General features: G+C 43.0%; 1 protein-coding gene across 2 annotated transcripts in view; it reads left to right on the top strand.

The window, feature by feature from the left end:
* Window positions 1-1313: 1313 nt before the first annotated feature.
* The window catches only part of FAM49B (family with sequence similarity 49 member B), a 37565-nt gene continuing 17281 nt past the window's right edge, over window positions 1314-21597 (top strand). Inside the window, exons 1-2 of one of the 2 annotated variants that reach the window (XM_026053434.1) lie at window positions 1314-1341; window positions 12003-12039. The gene's annotated coding sequence lies outside the window, so the exon portion shown is untranslated. The remainder of the gene's footprint in view (window positions 1342-12002; window positions 12040-21597) is intronic. The other variant, XM_026053432.1, reaches the window with a different exon arrangement.

Here is a 21597-nt window from a genome sequence, read left to right as displayed (position 1 = left end):
TGCAGTGTAAACACTTTAATTTGCCTCTTCTCACTGCACCCCTAGCTTGGGTTGCAGGCTGGTTCTGTGCAGGAAAAGCCGTGGGGTGCAACTTCTGGTGATAGTTCTCACTAAACTAAAATCACAACCTCCCTTTTCACCAGTACTTTGGTCTTTGTGATTCATTTTGCATCAGTCTTTAATCTTTTTGTGTTAAATATTGTTAGCTTTAGATAATATAAGGAGTGTTTCTTGCTGATGAAATACAAATTAACATTGGATAACTTAGGCCTATTCAAGTGGATCTGCAAATGTCATTAACAGAACTTACGTTTTTAAAACCAGTTTTTGATAAAAGTGGCCTCACTACAGGATGTTTTGGGAAGACCGTGACGATTCTCTAGTCCAAAATGGAAATATTGCTCTTGAAAAGAAATCCCAAATTCTAAATTATACAAGGATAATATAATTATACAAGGAGAAGGAAGAGCTGCAGTGGTTTTACTGGAGCAAGTTTAGCTGGGAACACTCAGAAGTGTTTAAGATGGTCAAAATAAAAAAGAACTACCCACCATCCAATTAAAATCCTAAAAAAAGTGGAATTTCTTTTCCATATGAGACCTGTTGCAAGTGAACAGTGCAGAGACCGGTGTGAGCAGGGCCGAGTGGAGAGTTTCCATCGGAAACGCTCGGCTGGTCTGACCGCGCGGGAGCAAAACTCGTCGAACAGAGACTTGGTTTGCGGGAGGGGCGTGTGAGTATTTTTACAGTCAACTCAGAACAGTAAAAGCTGCTGTTGACCATGTTATTTTTACCTGGTGAAAGCTGTAGAAACCAAATGTGTGGGGTATTTTTTTCCCCTCTGTAGAAAACATATATAACCTTGTAAGTAAAATGGCAAGGATGGTTTCTTTTTCCTCTTTCTATTGCAACTGTTTGTAATTTAGCTCACTAATGCTGAGATGTAAYGGTGTATTTTTTGGTGCTGCCGTTACTTGCATCTTTGCTCAGCAGTGCTGAGCTGCAATGCTCTATTTCTGGTGCTTGCGCTCATGGAGAGCTAATTGCTGCTCTGACTCAGAGGTGTTTGTAAGGACACCCTCCCCTTAGCTTCTGCTGTCGCTTCTGTAGAATCCCAAAGATTTCTGAAATCAGGATGTTTTATTTGGATTCTTAACTGTGTTGGATGGCATCACAGTGACAGGGGATTAATTTTGCTTACCTGAGCTATTGTCAGCTCTGAACACCACTTATTCTTCCTGTTGTTCTCTTGTTTGCTCAGGTTCTGGAGACAAACTGCTGCACCAGCAATCTGAGGAAGAGGAGCTCTGTGCAAGGAGTGCAAGAAGATTCTGCCAACTGGTAACTGCTTGCTTAGGTGTCTTTGCTTGTAGGATGTTTGTGTTTTCCATCAACTTAGTCTGTTGAAAGTAAGGAGTAGTTTACACAGCAGTTGGTGTGGGGTATTTCTTGGCCATTAAATGCAGTTTAATGTCAGTAAAGTCAGAGTATTGGCATTTAGTGTATAGGTATCTAAGTCAGAATACAGAGTCAGAATATAAAGTGATACGAATTCCTCATTTCCCACCAGCAGAAATGTATTTATATTTYGTGTTCTGTCTAAAATAGTGTGTCTGTATTCCTAACTAAACAAAGGCTGTCTATTTGAAGGGTAGTAGTGCAAACATGAAGAGAAAAAAGAAAGTTTAAAAATAAAGTTAGGAATAGGACATAGCTAAGTCTGTGCATTTCACATGCTTTAGGAGGTATCATTAATGTGCTATGAGTAACTCTTTTTTCTGAGCTCTGGATGAGCAAATTTTGACTTTAACGATTTTAATTTTATGTGATAATATAACTAAGGATGTATCTTATGATCACAAATGTTAGAAAATAGTCTTTAGATTGTCTTTAGATGTAGAAAACTGAGGATTTTCAGAGGATCAGTGACTCCTTCTAGCAGTTTAAGAAGCTGCAAGTAAGAGGTTGAGCAAACAAACTTCTGCGAAGTGATCATAGGGAAATATGAGCAGAATTTGGGATTTCAGAATACAAATTGACATAGTCAAAATGTATGCACCAACAAGAGGTGCTGAATTGACAGCTAAATGAAATAATATCCTTCAGTGGAGGGGAAAGCCCCCACAGAGTGGTAAATTAAATATATATTCAGTTTTCCTCGGTGATTATCCCTTACTAAATACTACCTGTAAAACATAAACTTTTATTACAATTGAGCTACAGAACTAAGTAAACTAGTGTCAGGGAAGGCTCTTCCTCGAAATGGGACAAACAGCTGCATCCAGGGTTGAATGTGGAGAGAAGAGACATCCTCACCAGTAAGGAAGCCTTCTCTTTTCATGACCCAAATATTTACATATGTTTTGGTAAGCTTCCTATGCTGATTCTCTTGCCTAAGTTTTATAAGCAGTGTTGAGGATGGCTTTATAAAGTTGGACAGGGTAGCATTTGCAGTAGAGGAAGAATGTTAAAACATTTTGTTCGATTGCTTGGCCAAACTTGTGTTAGCAGCAGCTAAGTTTTGAAGGCTCAAAGTGTTCAATGACATGTGTCTGTCAGAAATAGCACAGTGAAAAGTATGTCTGACTTCATGTAGCCTTTCTTAGAGAGGGTTTGCATGATACAGCTATTTGGAGGCACTAATTTAAGAATTTCGGTGCCTGACTCTGTAAGATGRTGGTTCCTGATACTAAGATGTGTCTGGGACCGCTTCCCAGATGCCAAGCCTGCAGGAGCGGGGCCCTCCCTTGCAGGAGGAGGAACCTGTGGCATGTGGCGCGTCACAGTTTGAGATAAGAGTATCGCCTTATCGGAACAAGCTTCCAACCATGCTGCAATTATCCAGGAGTCAACTTTAATCTTTGGATCTTCCTGATTGTGTGTGATACGAACAAACTGTGCGTGTCTGTCATAGTTTGCCCAATATGGGAAACTGAAAAACCAATTAGAGCGGCACCTGAGAGGAGCGCTAGGATTCAGCCGTCTGTGTTGATGCTTCCAGTTCCCCTTCTGCCTCCACGTGTGCCTGGTACTGAGCTAGAACTGCTAAACCAGAGGACCTCAGCATGATGCAGAGCCGCCCAAATGACTGTGGGGAGCTGCTGTGCCTGGTTTGTCCAGGCTTGTCCCTTCTGGGTGTGATCACGGAATCACACAATGATTAGGTTTGGAAGGGACCTCTAGAGATCATCTAGTCCAGCCCCCCTGCTCCTGCAGGGACACCAGAGCACGGGGCACAGGGTGGCATCCAGGTGGGTTTGGAAGATCCCCAGAGCTGCCCCTAATCACAGACATGGACCGACAGGAGATATTTTAGTGTTTTCCCTATTTTCGTGTAGTAGACTTTCTTCTCCATTAACAGACTTGTACAGATTTTTTTCCCTAGTATTAGAGTCATTTAGAGGACATCGTTATTATTTTCCTCCTGCTTTTGAGAATAATCACAGATAATTGTTCATTCTTGTTTCAGAGCTGTATCTCATATCTGTACTCTAAATTTTTTTGTGAGTTAACCAAGTTAACTCTTTCTGGTTAACTTGGAATTAATTTCCTTGTACTGATGATGGGGAGGAGGGTAACTCAGCAGCTTGTCACATTGTGGAGTCTCTGCTCCAACACTGATGTTGTACTGTCTGTGGATTAACAGGCTCTGCATTTTAATAAATATGAACACACCTTCAGTATTATGTTTGCAAAGTGGAAGCAAATGCATCCCTGCTATCGGCTGGTTAATTTGAGAGCTCTTTGTTGTGGCTTGTGCAGCTCTTCTAAGAGCAGCTTTTGCCTGAGAAGCCTTTAAATGTGCAGCTTCCTTCTGGGCAGGCTCTATTTGTCCCTGTACCTGCGTAGCAAATGATCTCATGAGGAGATCGTGTGCTGARAAAAGCCAGCGTGAGGGATTTCTGCTTGGCTTGGGCTGCCTCCAAAGTTTATATGCAAGTTAAACAAGCGTGTGCCCAGAGATGCAGTGCAAGGCTCTGTTTTTCTCGACCCAAATGTTTCCTCTATACTAGGAAATAGGTGTTAAATAAAAGATGTAGCTTCTAATTTGCGGGCTGCTTGTTTTGGGAAATGTTACGTAACCCGTGTCGAAAGCAGTGAAGGCAGAAAAGCTTTGGAGCAACTTGAAAAGCTTCCCTTGCAGAACCAGCCGGAGAGCGAGAGTGGGATGGAACCGTTCGGGTAAAAGAAAAATCATTCCCAGTGAGGTCACTCACTGTAAATACATAAAAAAAAAAAAAAAAGTACATCTTTTGACAACCAAAACCACTCACTTCCCATTTGTGCCACAAGTTAGAACCAGTCTCCTTTGCCAGTACAATAGTAAATATATGGCTGTGGGCTTGTCTGTAAATGCTGTGTGCAGTTCAGCAGAGCTTGTGGGATTGATTTGTGTCCTCTGTGCAATAATGGATCTATTGAAACGAGTCTGGGTTGCTGAGTACAGCTCCTCTTTGTATTTCTGTCACTGCCTGGAAAATATTTTGGTAGAACTCTGGATTGTTGGGCTCGTGCTTTAGCAGCGAATAGCTATTTTGAATTAATGCTRGTATCTAAGGCAAGAAGCAGAAACAGCTGACAAGTTTCTAGGTTTTTTTAGGCCAAACTGAGCTCCTGTTTCTTACTGTGATGCGTCTCAGGGCTTATCTAATGTAGTTGCTCATAATAGCATTGGAATAAAAAAGAACTGGGCCATCTTGGGTGTTTTAGACTCTTAATAACAGATGCTCATTGAAGGCAAGTAAAACTCTGTGCTCTAGGGCAGTATCTCTGCTCCTGTGGTGCACTTAAAATTATTTAACAGCTGGAATGAAAAGGGTGATAGATCTGGAAGCCATGAGGGGTGCTCTAGACTGCAAAGAAGCAGAATGGTCAGTGGAAAATCCTTCCAAAATACCTTTTCTTTCAATGCAATAGTTGAACTGCAGTGCTTGAAGGGTTTTATTTTATAAAAGGGCTTTTTTTCTGCTTTAGTGACCTGCAGAGTAACTCTCTTCTGCTTGAACCTTCAGCCGAGTCATGCTGTTTATGAAGGAGAGCTGCTGTTTGTTCCTCACCTGTAAATAATGGCTCAGAACAACATGAAGTGGTTAGTTCTGTTTGTTCAGCGAGCCTTCAAGTCGCACACAGTAATTCAAGGATTGTTTTGACTTTCTAAAAGTCACTTTTAAACAGACCTGCAAAATATGTAAACTTTTTTTCCTCGCGAGGAAGACGTTTGACCTGAAAAGCTGCGCTCGGTGGGCAGGTGACTGGCTTTCACGCTTGGGCTTATGGGGCCTCTTCCATCAGGTTAATGCCCAGCGTTGCTTATCTTACTTCTTGACTTACAGCAGGGCTTTTAAGTGCTAATTAAAGGAAATTTCTAGTGTCTTTTCTTCCTTTCTTTCTTTTTTAGGCCCTAGTTTCAGTAGAGAGCAGAGCTCCTAGCACTTATTTCTCCAGATTTGATTTTCCCGCTGGGATGGCTGCTCTGGGGATGTCCCTGCGAGCCTGGGGGCTGTAACTGGAGGAATCAGACACCTTTTGGGGGGGTCATCACTGTTGAAAAAGGACCTTGGCCAAAATCTGCCTTCCTGTATTTATGTTTCTGGCCCTGTGTTCATACRTAACTGATTTTTCTGTGTGTTTCCAAGTTAAAACCTGTCCCATCTAACCTGCTGAGCCCCCTGGGCTGGGAAGCATGTGGCAGAGCTGACCGAGGTTGGTGGCAGGAGGARGAGCCTCCCAAGCTTCCTGAACAGCCTCTTTTCAATCTTCAGCCTGGACTAAAGCAGCCTGCTTGCTCTGCACTGCAGAGATGCTGTCTGCAGCACTAATGAAGCTCTAGCCTAATTTTCTTAGGCTCATCTCAGTTCTGTTGATTTGAGCCTTAACTAAGGCTTTTTTCACCAGTTCATCTCTCATTTTTCTCATTCTCTGATACCATCAGGGAACCAATTCATAGTTAGAATTCACTAAAACCAGTCCAAGTATGTCTTAGGTGACAGGTCACTATTTTCTTATTTCGGTTTCTCTTCTGGAAAACACTTTTCTGCTCAACCCAATGTAGTCCCAAAGAAAGGTCTCTGTGTTTACTCTGAGTACAGAAATCATGAAAAAAAGGACCCCCTTGTGTTACTATATAGGGCTCTACATCTTAATGAAGCTAGCTCAAAGCTGATGATAAACTGCTAATAATGCTACCTGGGAAAGACCTTCCCATTTGCACTGTGTAAGTTGGTGGGTCTCCCTGCAGGCTCCCTGGGATGGGCTGCTGTTTTGTCTCTTAATGAGTCATCCTGAACTTTCCATCTTAAACTTGGTCACAGGCTTAAGGCTCTGAGATCCCCAGCGTAGGGCTCCCGTGAGCAGGGCTTGAATCACCTCCTTGGCATCCAGGACCTCTTCACAAATGGGTGTCAACGCAGAGCATCAAAGGGCGCAGCAGCTGCTGGCAAATAGCAGTGTTAGGTAGTCAGAGGGGAGGTGCTCATGCAATAAATGGCAAACTGCAGTATCCCTCAGTGTCCCAAGGATGTTCAACCCCTGTTCCTGCACAAGGAATACTGGAGGACTTTCTGAGTACAGAAAACCTGGCTCATTTTCAAAATTCTTCACCRTTCTGCTTGCGTAATAGGTGCAGTGCTAAATCACTGCAGGATATAGCTTAGTTCAGAAGGCAGTTCAGAAGGAGTACAGGAGGCAATATGCTGTATACAGAGGCAATATGCTCTCAGAATTAGCAGCTTCAGTAGTTTGAACATTTTGCTGTGCGACGGTCATTTTTTTGCAGTTCACAGCAAAACAGGAAGCTGCCTTGTCCAGACTCATCAGTCCTGCTTCTCTTTCCTCTCCCCTTCCCCCATCTTTATTCACCTGAAATTCCTTGGTTTTCTTCTTAGTTAACATCTAGCTTTGAGAAATCAATAAGGATTACCTGGAAATATTCAAATTAACTTTCTGATTTGGTGAAAAATGCTTTTGACTTCAACTTGCATGTTTTTTTCCTAAGTACAGCTTTGACAGCATGCAAAAAGCAGGATTATGATGGTTCCTCCTGCTATTTCCACTAAGCCTCTGAGCTTTAGCTAGCATCATTTGCTGCCTGAGTTTTAACTAATTATCTATGGGGTACTTCAGAAAAAAGAGCTCTAAGTAGCTTGTCCTTTAAGGATCTTAACTGTAACTTTTTGTAAATCCTGTAATTTGCCCAATGGTTCATCACATCCATGTTATATAAATGATAGTTTTTTCCAGAATATTTTCAACAAATGAAGATTCTTAGATATGTTATATACCATTTTCCTTCAGAAGAATTTGTTGAGGAGTTTGCCCATTACCATGAATAAAAATCCCAAAGAAGGTAGAACTAATAAAAGCTTTTATGCGGAATGTTGGCTTTTGAATCTGTGAATATCTTTTTATACCATACAAGCTTTTTCCCCTTTTCTCCTTTTTTTTTTTTTTTTTCAAATAGGGAATAACTAGTCACCTTGTTAAGTCTGTAGTGCATCATCTAACTTCCTTTAAGTCATTTAAACTTGCTTTAAATACTTCAAAGCAAACCCAAAGGTAGCTCATTTAGCTCATTGCAGCATTACTTTGATGCCACATTTGGAGTAAGTTACAGGGAAACGGCACAAGTGCTTTGTGGACTTGGCTTGCAGTGCAGCTGAAGAGCCACTAAATTTAGCACATGGAGCCACATACACCAATCGCCCTTTGGATGGAGGGTGTGAAGAGTTCACATGAGTTGCTTTGCACTTCACAACATTTGTGCTCATGGCAAATGTCTAGTGCAGGACCTGAATTCCTGAGAAAGTTTGTATTTGGACTGGCATTTCCATCCTCAAATTATAAAGCCTGTAAAACAGCCTTCAGTCTGGAAATTAATGAGAGGCCATAAAACAACCTTGAGAGAGAGCATAGGATAGGGAAAGAGCTAATATAATGCATAAACTTCAAGGATTCAATTCAGCTTTAGAAAGATGACCAAGAAGTGAACAGAGGAGATAGGATTTGGTCTATTTTACATGAACTTATATGAAGATTGTACTAGTAACAGATGTAATTACTACCATTATGTAGACTTGATGCCTGTTTGATAGCCCTACGTATAGAGCAGAATCCTCTTCTAGAGTCACCAGGGCTAGGCTGTTTTCCATCTAGCACTAAACAGGGATTCCTCTGCAGATGCCCCAAAACTTCATTTGAAACACGATCTTATCTTAGGCTGGAGTTACTCTCTGGATTAGCCACCTGCTATCATTACTGTATGGTTTCTTAGAATTTCATTTCCAGCTTGTACCTGAGGGAAGAGAACAGGAGTGTCTCGAAACAGCCCTGAGCACTGCAGTCTATGGACCAGGCCCTGTTTTGCTCAGTGTTATGAGGATCGGGTGGTTAAGGCTTGTGGATTGAGAGCCACGAAGACTCCTCAAGCTGATGGCCCTCACCAAGGGGAAGTTTAGTGCTATCTGCAACTTCAGAGAAGCRATTCTACATGCTTTGAAAAGTAGCAAATTGGATTGTTTCTTGAGGAGCAGTGAAGTCTTGGTACCTAATACTTAGCCTCCAGGGCATTCCTGTACTTGATATTTTCTTTCATCAGTGTGGTTGCTGGTTGGATGAAGTACTTAGCAGCTCAGCAGAAAACTTGAGAGCAACACCAATCTATCACACTGGAAGCAATCAATCTGGAGTCTCCTTACAAGCTGCTGTCTGCTCATGTTATCGCTTCCTAACAACCAGAAGAGCCTGAATGTTGGCTGCAAAGTCACCTTCCTTGTAAGCAGATCTTGTCAGCAGCCGTCAGTCTGAGTCTGTGTTTATGTGGAGGCTTCACAGGTCAGTTGGGGTTAGGTAAAAGATACCAATTTCATATCAGAAGTTACTGGTTGGTTTGTGCTCTTGCAAAATCTGCTTCCACCTGCTGTGGAATTGAACAGCAGCTGGTCCAGCCTAAGGTGGATACATGAAGCACAGGGCTTACTCAGTGGTCAACCTGGTCCAGATCCTCAAACTTCCTTATCCACAGGGACAGCAAGTTTACTTAGAGAGTCTTTTATATTTGGATCTTTTATATTTAAGTAACATTTGATTTTTATCAACTTCAGACTCTTCCTCTGGCAAATTACATGATACTGGGTGCTGTTTCTTCTGAAAAAATGGGTAGCTGCAGTTGAGATGCTTCAGTGATCCTCAGTAATGGCTGTAGATGGCCCTTCTGCACCTGCTGCAACAATTCTTGGAACTCCTGCTATAGAAGATGTTAACTTAGGCTTTAACTCACGTGTGTTGCAGAGAAGTTAGGCTGCAAGCCACAGATGAATGAGAAAAATCTGGACTGAGTGTGTGCAAGTGTGTGTGTGTGTGTGTATATATATTTATAAGTATATATGCACATTCTGTGAGGGTGACAGAGCACTTGAACAAGCTGCCCAGGAAGGCTGTGGAGTCTCCTTCTCTGGGGATCTTCCAAACCTGCCTGGCTGCCGCCCTGTACCCCGTGCTCTGGGTGTCCCTGCTGGAGCAGGAGGTTGGACTAGATGATCCCTAGAGGTCCCTTCCAACCTCAACCATTCTGTGATTCTGTGATATACATATCATATATGTATACGTGCAAGTATGTTAGCCGGTATAAGCATGTTAGCCAGTATTTTTTAACCCGTGGGAAAAAGGTAACTTTCCTGCCCAGAACTGCTTTTCTTCATATAACATACATTACGAAAAGCATTTAACTTAAATGCTTGGCTGCCTCAGAATGACAAATGATAGGAAAAATGCTTGATTCTGTAGTAGTCGTTTTGAAGTACCTGTTAAATTGTATAGTCTATGTGTCTCTTCTTGTGCCTGTAGATCATACAGGAAACTTTTATTGTGCGGATCTAGACGTAAGGGAGCTCGGATATAGCCCAGATCCCGTGTGTTACTTGGGAGAACCCAAGTAGTGTGCTTGGAATAGGAAGCTGTTTATTCACATGCTCTTCTGTGTCTGATTTGAGGTGCATCTCCCAGAAGTGAATCATGTGGAGGGTCTGTCACACCATTCACTTGGTATCCGGCCCCATTTAATGGATGTTCCATGGTCACACATCCTCCTGACCGCTGGAGACCTCCGAGTCAGTTCCTTAGCCTGTGTTTTATTGCATAGTCTATTGCTAACCTCTAAATTTGAAATCTCCCTGGAGCTGAAGCCACACTGTGCAAAAATCAAGTATCTATCAGATTGGCTGTGTAAAGTGAACTGGCAGCATCAGATGTGCCCAGTGTGTCTGTTTTGCATGATGATATGGAAGATGGGAGTCTGGTCAGTGGGTTCCTGTGCTAATATCTGGTTGCCAGTTACTGATATTGGTCAAATACACGTATAATTCTCAGTTTTGGTGTTCCTCTTTCCTCTAAGGACTTTGTGCTAAGCCTCTTTGTCTCCTTGTTCTGCAGTTATTATGAGAGTTCTGCAAGACTTAAATTTAATATTAATATTTAACATTAATTCCTTAAAAGTCTTCAGGACAGGCGCCAGCCTCCTTCTCTTCAACTGTTCACTGCTTGTGTTCACAAATGCAGTGGTCTGGCTGGAAAGCAGAGCTAGCAATTCAGTTGTTTTTTTCTAATAATTATGTCAGAAGGAAATATGGACATCTTTATATGGGAGCAAACTAATACTGTTACCAGGCATATTTTCCAAAAAAGTCCCTAGCCTTGCTGGTACCAATTTCCCACCCACCCCCCAGTACTATTTCAATACTATTCTATGTATACATAGAGAAGAGAGAGTCTGGTTGTTGTCTGCTTGTCTGTAAGTAGCTCAGTGAATTAACTTGGCCTCTCAGTCAAAATTACCTTAATCAAAGCTCTTAGCTACTCCAAAATCTTTTTTTTAGGTAGAACCGTTCACATTCTTACCTGTTTTGTCATTATTTTACTTTCGTCTTGGAAAATGAGGTTTTATGTTTGCCTGACTTCGTTTTTTGTGTCTCTGCTCAAGCCATGAGCTATGGGCTCTACCGGCTTCGAAGCGCCCAGCGTTTCCCAGTCAGTGTTTCCTTTTTGTTGTTTGTCTCAGCGCATGAATCGGGCACTTGTAAGGAAGAAGAAAACATATTTTAAATGAGTCTAGCGAGAGTCGATGGGATTTACGGGAACCCAACGACTCTTACAAAGATAGTGCTGTCCGCTCCGCTTGTCCTCAACCCCCTTTGGCTCTTGCTCCTCAAAGGAGGATAAGGAAGCGGAGCCAGTTGATGAGGGAAGCAGCAGGTGCTGCTCAGATATAAAGAAATCACAGTAGGGGCTGGATAGAGGGAGCAGGGAAATAAATGTTGCCTCCCAGCAGTGTCAGGCACTCACTTTTTGAAAGCCTGTGATCAGTGTGTGGCCAAGGCCCTGTCCTGCGCTGGCCTGCAGGGCTGTAGGTCCTTGAGCCCCCTCAGCTGGTCTTGCCTGATGGACCTTACACTGCTACCTGTTGCTGCTGAAGCCTTATTAGATAATATTCTGCACTAGATTTTCTCTTTTATAGCATATTTCTGGCTTACGGAATAATTGCTTTCTAGTGATGCCTGGAGAACACTGCCTCGGTGCAGGCGGCCTCAGGAGGCCAGCACCCAGGCCGGGGTTCTCAAGAGCTAGTTTGTGTGGCCGAATCAAGGATATCGTGTTACTGCTATCTGCCTTCCTAGAGCCATTGATGTTTTATTGCAGCTTTGACCTGCTGGTTTCTAAGTTTATGTGTGTTCTTACAGATAGGATCTAGCATAACAGCCTTTTCCCTTGAAGCTAAAAAATCAAACTGTGTTCTCTGTTTATGCACGTGCCTAGAGAAGAACCACAGTTCTGCATACTAGTTGCTTACAAACCGTTTTCCAAAGTCAGAGTAGATCCAATATTACCTTTATAAAATAGATTAAGAATTGTAGAACAGAAATGTATGTTTACTGGGTCATGTAACATTAAATTAAAGCCTTGCGTGGTACAAAAGAATGTATTTTCATAATCTTGTTTATCTTTTAAAACAGACTGGAGGCCAAGAACAGAGAGCAGCACTGGCTGTAGGTAAGAACTGAAATTTACCCTGCTTAAAATCTCTCCTAATCTCTTAAAAGGCAAAAAAAGGATTATGTTGAACATGACCAGTTTGCTCTTCAAGAATTCCTTTTTTCCTCCCTTTGCTGTAATATTTTCTGAAATACCTATTCTTTGCAATAAGTAATTTGATCTATAACTGAATCCATTTCCGTTTAGTTGAAGATGAACAAAGTTGCACAGCAGTGTGTGGTGGGCGGTGCACCAGGCGCTTTGAAGGGTTTTCACTGCAGCAACGTGAAGAAATCCGGTTGTTTGAAGTATAAGGCATTTTCAGTGTGTACAGAGCATGCTTATTTGGCAACATTTAAGAGCTTATCCTGAAAGACTGGGTTTAAACTTAGATGATGGGGATGAGGTGATAATGTTGCTTTATTCTTTTTCAGAATTCATTTGATTATTCTTTTGTCTGTACTGAAGTTACATAAGAACTTACGATCTTTTTCTGGATCAAGTGCCTTAAGCCAGGAACCAGTATTTTACAGATTCACAGAATCACAGATTCACAGAATATTTAAGGTTGGAAGGGACCTCTACAGATCATCTAGTCCAACCTTCCTGCTCAAGCAGGGACACCTACAGCATGTGGCACAGGGTGGCATCCAGGTGGGTTTTGAAGACCTCCAAAGTAGGAGACTCCACAACCTCCCTGGGCAGCCTGTTCCACTGCTCTGTCACCCTAACAGTAAAGAAGTTGCTCCTCACCTGGAGACAGAACTTTTTATGCTTCAGCTTGTGGCCATTACCCCTCGTCCTATCGCTGGCCACCAGTGAGAACAGCTTGTCCCCTTCCTCCCTGCATTCTCCCTTCCTGAACTTATTAATCATATCCCCTCTGAGCCGTCTCTTCTCCAGAGAAAACAGGCCCAGCTCACTCAGCCTCTCTTCATACGAGAGATGTTCCATTCCCTTAATCATCCTGGTTGCCCTTCTCTGGACCCTCTCCAGAAGCTCCACGTCCCTCCTATACTGGGGTGCCCAGAACTGAACACAGTACTCCAGGTGCGGCCTCACCAGAGCTGAGTAGAGGGGCAGAATCACCTCCCTTGACCTGCTGGCAACACTCCTCCTGATGCAGGCCAGGATCCCATTGGCCTTCTTGGCCACGAGGGCACACTGCTCACTCATGGTTAACTTAGTGTCAACCAGGACTCCCAGGTCCCTGTCCGTGGAGGTGCTTTCCAGCAGGTCGACCCCTAATCTGTACTGATGCCTGGGGTTATTCCTCCCCAGGTGCAGGACCCTGCACTTGTCCTTATTGAACCTCATGAGGTTCCTCTCTGCCCAACTCTCCAGCCTGTCCAGGTCCCTCTGGATGGCAGCACAGCCCTCCGGAGTGTCGGCCACTCCACCCAGCTTGGTGTCATCTGCATTTTGGACCAGCCTTTAGGGTGAAATGGGACGTGTGCTGATGTGATGGTTCTACCTTCTAGTTTTAAACACTGCTTGACATGTGAGCTACCATACAGTGTATTTAGTGTGTTAGACTTCATGCTTACTGTGCTGTGCCCTCACAGCTGTGTTTCACCTGTTAGGTTGTGAAGGAAATGATACTAAATATGAGGTAGGGTTTCTTTTTTCTTCAAATCTGGTAAGTCATCAAAAAGCYTTTTGAATTCCAGGGAGCTGATTAATTATTTCTCATCAGGATGGTTGGGAATAGTAGAAAACTTTGTGAGTTCAACCTCTAAAGGTGCATGAATACCATATTGAAGAATTATGAGGCATTATGTGTCACCTAAATAATTGCCCCATGAATTACAGTATGCGATCAATATATTAAAATGTGTTGGGTAAACATCAGTGGTTTTGTTGAGATTTGTTTCAGATTTTGGTTCCATTTCTTAGAGCTTGCAGGTTCAGGTGAACAATATGTTTACCAGCATTGTGTCTATGTGAGTTTTTAGGAGGAGTCTAGGAGCAAAACACACATACARTGGTGTTTTCCTGACCTGTAACACATTGCAGCCGAAAATAGCTGGTAGTAGGGATGGTAGCATTTTCGTTTGATGGCTCTTAAGTCACTTGTCCRAGTGTGGAAGGAACAAAATTCCAGTTTGAACCCGTGCAGAAGTTTACAGCTCGCTGTATGTTTGCCAAGGATGCGGTATCAGAGCCACCCTGGTGAGTCAGCCCTTGGCTCTGTCTGGACAAGCCTGCACCGTCCTGCTTCCCTCTAAATGTGTGCTCCTTCCACACCTCCATATGCCAATGTGTTCCTTTCCTAGGAAAGACTAGGAAGGGGGAGAGCCTGCACTAGTGTGTTTAGTGCAGAAATATTTTTAACTTAAGTATTTTTCTTATCCTGATGGTACCCCTGTAGGTATTTGATATTCTTTTGTGGTAAGTTGTTTTGTGTGCAGAAGTTGTTCTAGAACTTTGATCCTATATGTAGTGCTTCTCTGAGCTTTCCCATTTCTTCCATATTCTTCTTGAGATGAAGGAACCACAGTTTSCTTGTATAAATCAGTGGTTTCAAATCAGTGGTTTCAAACTGAATCACTGTCAATGAGCAGAATTACCTACAAACCTGAGCTAAAATTAACATGAATCAAAGATCTTTATCCAGAATTGTAATAAATAGCTTGCAACCTGTAATCTTCAGTATGAAGTTGGGATGATTTTTTTCCCTGATTCATCAGCATAGTTTCCTGCRTTAAATTTTACTGTCAAGCCACGTTGGTCTTCTGAGATCTCCTGCCTCACTCTACCCTCGTGACCAGTGTCACCTCAGACCCTCTTATCATGCTGCTCTGGGCCGTCCTGGGTCGTGTACGTTGAAGGAGCCCGGTGAAACTCCAGCACTGACTTCATTGGTCGCTTGTTCCCTTCCTTTGTTTCTGTCCTTTTAACAGTTTATCTAGGAATCTTCCTTCTCGTATGGTTGCTCTTCATTTTTATCTTCTGGTTGCTCTATGGTTCTCTCCATGTAGAAGTGGCTTTTCTTTTCTTCCCCCAGTCTACTGCCTGTCTGGTTTTGTTCTTGCTTTTGAAAGCAGGTAGGGTAGTAAGGAATATCAGCTTGTTGGTCTTCTTCTGCCGTGCCATCAGCAACCTGATGTGTTTCATCATCTTTCTACGTCTGCAAACATGCCTCGTGCAGCTGTGTACTGGAAAGAGACAACTCCGTGGGATATTGAGCAAACTTTCCTRAAATGCAGAACTCAGCCCTTCCAGGGATGTGGTTAGGAAGCCAGAGGACCTCCTGTCCACCTCGGTGACTCGGAGCTCATACATCACCCAAGTGAGTTCTCAAGTGTGGTAGCATCAGGGTAATCTGCAAAACCYGAAGCATATTAGAGTCAGGCTCATATGGATGAGAGAATATCTATATTTGGAATTCCCTCCCCAAAAAACTCAAATAAAATTAGGCTCACAGAGGCAAGAAGTTTTTATTTTTCCCGTAGTTAAGTTAAGGATTGAAGACATTTTCTTTCTAGACAGCACTTAGATAAGACCTTAACTTTTTAGCTTGTGTTGGAAGATGTAGCAGGAGAAAAACTTACTATAATTTTTTTTTATTCCTTTTTATATGTATTTTTTCCCCTGGGAGGGAAACTTGCTCTTCAATCACACTGACAATCCTTGTAGCATGAAGCTTTCTTTGGACTGTGTACCACACTTTCAATAGGCATGTCGTCTTTTTGTAGATGTATGAAAAATTTTTACAAAAGTTTGTCTTCTGATTTGTAAATCGTGTAAATCTTCAGTTTTATATTAAAAAAACTCTTATAATTTTTTTTGTAAAGCAGTTAAAAAAAAAAAGTGAAAACCTGCCCTTTTTTCCCCTCAAAACTTACCTGCAACCATCATAAGAGAGGGGAAGCGTGCTGCAGAGGTGTCCTTTAAACACTCCATCCTCGGGTGCCACACCGAACCCTTGGTGTTGAGCCGAGGCCAGAGCAGCATCTGTCCAGCCCAGGCTGAAATGGCAGCTCTGTCTTGCAAAGCGCTCGTCTGCCGGGGGAACATGCAGTAGTGTTCTCAGTGATTGCAACTCATGKTTTTTTTCCCTGCTGTTACATGCAGTAATTTTGGGTTCTTTATGTTCCCTTCCTGCTTGCTTTCTTCTTGCAATGCAAGCAAATGTAAATGGAAGGCGCTCAGCTTGCTTAGAAGAGAGGGCAGATCTGCCAGTCCCTTTGCGCRCAGATGTCGCTGCTAGTGAAACGCGGGGTTTGGGCTGAAAGGAAACTGCCTCCCGTCAGTGTGGGCAGCGGGGCCCTGGTGCCAGGGCGGGTGTCGGGCCTTGGTGGCACCCGCGCGACGCCGCGGTGAAGCAGTGACCTCCGCTGGAGCAGCTGCAGCGCTGCAGGGCCTCGCCGCTTCCCGCTCTCCCRCAGAAGGCAGAGTACCGGTTCTGTTCGGATAGAGTGTCTCTGACTCCGATGCTTGCAATTGAGTTAAGGCTGAGAGCRCTGGGCCTGTTCAGCCTGGAGAAGAGAAGGCTGAGGGGGGACCTGATCAGTGTCTATCAATACCTCAAGGGAGGCAGTGAGGAGGAGGGGGTGGCCTCTTTTCAGTGGTGGCCAGCAACAGGACTAGGGGAAATGGCTACAAACTGAGGCATCAGAAGTTCCACAGGAACTGAAGGAAACATTTCTTGACAGTGAGGGTGACARAGCACTGGATCAGGCTGCCCAGGGAGGTTGTGGAGTCTCTTCTGGAGATATTTAAAACCCGCCTGGATACAACCCTGTGCCATGTGCTTTAGTTGACCCTGTGTGTGCAGGGAGGTTGGACTAGATGATCTCTCAAGGTTGGTCTCTTCCAACCTGAAGGATTCTGTGATTCTTTGAATTAAATACAAAATATTATGTAGAATTTGGCTACAAGGCTCATAGAGCAACTCTCCTCTCTTAAGAAAGGCGAGATCAATGGGGCTTTCAGATTGCTTCTGTGAGAGGAAGGCTGGATTCTTTGATGTCTCTTCCTTCATTCCCTCCAAGAGGGAAAAGGGAGCGAATGAACATCAACCGTGTTTCACAGCCCTGGGTTCCAGGACTGTGAGCCTGTTCTTTACTGCGTGCCACCCAGAGCTCTCCGCGTGATGTGTCAGGTTTGCAGCCCATCCTTTCCTGCAGTAAGGAGACCTGCTGCGATCGCACATGCTAAAAAAGCAACTTCAGTTTTGACTAGATCAGTCTGTTGCATCAAATTCAATTTAGCTGAAACACTGACATCAGCAGAAGTGGCATTACATAGGTTTTAAGGACCACTTTCAGTGAGTAGCCTGAATACTGTCATATACAGAAACATTTTCTGTGTGGCAGTAGAGCCCTTTTCCACTATTAAGGTAAGATATTGCAGATTTAATCCTCTGGCATTCAGTGGTATGCTTTGGCTTGCATTTTTTTATTCTTCACGGGAGGAGATCATGGTGAATTTTTCCTAGTCGGTGGCATGAGGAAGAGTTACCCACTAGATGTCAGCAGTGGAAAACAGTAGAGCTGGGTCTTTGCCTGGGTTTAGGTGATGGAGCTCTGTAAGAGTAGACATGCAAGCTGATGAATCCGATCTAGTAATGAAGGGAATTTGTTCGTTATTGTAAAGTGTTTTATGAACGTGATGAATGTGGCACTTCCTGTATTCATTTAATCAAGGGTATGAGTTAGATATGAGTGTTAGTATCCAAGGTGATATCTTTTATTCTAAGAATATTACTGCTACTAATATCATCCCTGAAAATGAGACCAGCTTCACTCGTTGGTCTTTTTTCTAAACTCAGTAATAGCTACACTCTTTTCCCCTCTCTGTTATTTCAGAAAATTATTTCTCATCAGACCAATCAATGTGTGGTACTGCTCTTCTTTGATTTGGTTTAACTTCATTTCTTTAGTTATTTTCAAACCTGTTAATCATATCAGTAGTGCAGGCTAGGATATTTTAGAGGCTTTCTTCACTGGTCAGATGAGAAATACTGTAGAAAAAAAAATGGGATGCAAGGAAAATACTAAGACATTTTGAAAGGACTGATTCCTGCAGTGTCATTCACAAGCTTATTTCTGTCCCTACAGCTTTTAGTTTTTAAGGGTGAGTGCAGAAATGCTGTCACTGGCTGTGAAGCGTAGCTATTTCTTCAGGAAAGAAAGCAGCTCTGAATCCAATTGGCTTCTGCTTTTGATACTGTGTGTTGCTAGGGCCTTTCTTTGATCCAGCAATTGTGGGTGGTCACTTCTTCACTGCCGTTTTCAGCCTGTAGCAAGATACTGTAGGCAGAAAATGTTCAGTAAACCTTGAAACAATTGCCAGACTGATAAGCCTGTCAGGCTAGAAAAGCCTTCATGGAAAGATATCCAGCTTGGTTTCTGTTTATGCAGTGTTTATGTTCTTTTCACTTAGAAAATACAATTTTATCAGAATCCGAATGAGAGGTTTGTGCCGCACATGCCTGACCAGTCGAAAACCAAAAAATGCAATTTCCCCCCATCAAAGAAAGTGTCTGCTCTTCAGCTGTGTGTGTTTTGCTTGTGATGAGATGCTGAATTACCCCCAGAGCTCAGGGGAGAGGTGCTGGTAGAGCAGGCTTCACACTCGTGTGTTCCTCCTCGGCTATTCTGAGCTTCATTAGCAGCAGCCACAGGGATGTTGCACATCCCTTGTAAAAGGCGAGMTGAAACTTTCTTTAAGCAGGCATTTTTTTCCAAGGTCACCAGTGTCTTGCAGCTACCTGTATAGCTGTTTTATAATATTCTGAAAGGATGCTATTCTTCCAATAAACCTAAGCAAAATTCAAGATGTGTCACTTTCAAATGTGTTGCTGGTGTTTCTTCTTTCACTAAGAGTATTTTTTTCCAGCTGTTTGCCAGTTGCAAATATAGTCAGTTTCCCTTTCAGGTAAGAGATGGGGGAAATATCTTCGGTGCTTGGTTGAATTTGGTTGCATCATGTATTTCAATTGAATTTCCTCTGGGCTTCACTCAGAGCGGGGGGAGAAAAAAAAGGAAATGTGTCAGGGATATTTTTGGCATGAAGGGCATGCGTGCAAGATTTGTTTTGAAAATACGCCTCTGCTTTCCGCTTGTCTGATCATGCCACTGCATGCAGCATCATACAAGCCCATAAGGCTTGAAGGGGCCAAATCAGGGTAATGCAATGTGGCATTCCGTATGTCTTACTCCGTGGAAATAGGTCAAGTTTGAAAGCGTGTTCTTGGCTGGCCCTTCCATTTCCCACCGCTGGCTCCACGTGACTCGCGTGTTGTGCTTGAATTTAGAGTGTGTCACGAAGGATTCCAGGCAGCTTCACAGAGACGGGCCTTTTTTTGTAAAAAGGCTAATAATATATATATTTTTTCCACTGCTCTGACTTACGATAATGGATTCATGGCCACAAAACATGTTCAGAAGTGTGTATTTTACTGATTTGCACTGTCATTTTCCCTTTGGAAACTGTACTATAAAAACCCTGCAATCAGTGAATCTTCCCTGAGGATGAAATATTTCATTTTAAAGTGCTGGAAATAGTAGTTTTCCTTTCTCAATGAGAATACTCAAAAAAGAAAATGGACAGCTCTGAACTTACAGAAGATCAAGTAGGTAGCAGTCTAAGCTTTTCTTACAATCAGGAGTGTGAAAACTTTGGGTATTTGTGATTGTAGTATGTGAAATTCTTTTCGATAAGGATTATAATTTTTGTTGTGGATTTTATTCCAGTTGCACTTGAAGATTCTGCCACCACAAAGAGTCATCTTCAGGGAATGTTCTGAGTCAGTGGGGGTTCAGCCTTGGGACAAGGTCAGGCTGCACGATAGAAACTTTGATCAGGAGTAGTAGCTTTGTGTTGTCGTTGGCCTTTACCCAGGCAATTCAATATTTCTGGAAATGGAGCTGACCGGAGTGGCACTGTGCTCAAGGAGGACCCGTTTGCCACTAGAAAGTGACCTCAAGTAGATGCTGACAGTTGGACTCATAGCTAGTTGAGTGGAACCAGATCTCACTTTATGAGTGAGTAATTCTGCTTATTTCAGCCGGAGGGAGAGGCCTTCCGGGAAGTCGGAAGAGCGCTGAGCGGACCAAGACCAGCCGCACAGGCAACCATGGTGGTTTGTTACCAAGATACATCATTATAAAACTATCAAAGTCTTCTATGCTGGTATTTTACAGAGCATTAGAGAGGGAAGGCAACTGTGACTAGTCCACTTGCAGGCCCTTACTTCTTGCTGCATGCAGATTGTCATTGTCTTGGCATGAAGATGGCTTTCTTCCCTTCCTCTCCTCCTAAAGCCATGAGTGATCATCCCTTTCATGTATTTTGGGCCGATCAGAACAAGAAACCATGGAAACCCTGGCTCTATTGGGAGCCTGGAGACCATCTCGAACTGGTTTGCCCAAACAGAGATTCATCCAGATGCTCTGCTGATGTAGCAGCCTCTCTTCTAACTGGCTCTTTTCCCTAATTTCCAGCAGCTCTTGTGTGACCTTAACAGAAATTGCTCTGTGCAGTGAGAGGTTCTTAGCACTGAAGAGTGTGTGAAATCACTGGTAGCAGAAACTTCCTCTGGTCTGGCCCCCATGGATCTTAAAGGTGAAGATGAACTGTGTAGTTCTACCTAGGATGTAAAATAGTAATGGTGAAGTAGCACATGGACATGTCTGCGTAGCTGTCGGTGCAGTCCATGGGAGATTACTGGTAGATGATATACCTATAGGTAGGTATATACTGGTATATACCCAATACTGTACACTGGAGGAGCCCTCCTAAACTGCCTTGAGAGCTCCTGGGTGTTCCACAGGACCTCTGCATGGTGTCTGAAACCATCTGCAGTTTGGTGTGAGTTTGTTGTGCAGCGGCACCTGCTGATGCTTCAGGGTAATTATTCTTAAAATTTGTTTTCAGGATCTTAAAGTCTCCATTGGGAGGGTCTTTGAAAAGGTTGGCTTTTCATGACGTTTTTTTTGTAGTCCTACTGAAGACACTGCTTTCTGACACATGGGTAATGTTGGCAATTGTTTTGTGAATTTATCTGAGCTAGGTTAATTGCTGTTTATTTTTATCTCTGCTTTTCTTTTAGCTAGGATGTCCCAGCAAACACAAGAAGAATCAAGTTGGAACTTGATTATCTCCTTGCTTTGGAAAAGTTTTAAATTGCTTATCATTTTACCTGTTTTGATGGGGAAAACAGTTCATTGGCCACAGATGACTACAGCCTTAGAGACTTTCTGAAATTACATTTGTTTTGAATTATGGAGGGATGTTCAAAAGCAGGTTTATAGTAACACAAGTAACACAGGTTTATAGTAACACAAGGCTCAAGCCAGAGGTGGCTCTGGTCCCAAGCAATAATATTTTTCATTTTGGCTGTGAGTTGCTGCAGTTAGACAAAACAATTACTCCGGCTTAATAAATAACCATAATTCTTTAATTGTTTTAAACTGCAGATGAAAAGGGAACAGTAAGCCAAAAATTGATGTTTGTGAACATGATTACTCTTCAGTTTTCAATCCCTGCTCCTTCCTCAGAAGAAGGGGAGAAGAGGTGCCCTGTAAAGGGCCCATTTGCTGCCACCCACCGCAAGGTGATGGATCC

This window comes from Nothoprocta perdicaria, unplaced genomic scaffold (assembly GCF_003342845.1).
Source record: "Nothoprocta perdicaria isolate Ctin4 unplaced genomic scaffold, notPer1 scaffold_115, whole genome shotgun sequence".
Taxonomy (NCBI): domain Eukaryota; kingdom Metazoa; phylum Chordata; class Aves; order Tinamiformes; family Tinamidae; genus Nothoprocta; species Nothoprocta perdicaria.
The sequence above is the reverse complement of the archived record's forward strand: the minus strand, read 5'-3'. Positions and strand labels throughout refer to the sequence as shown.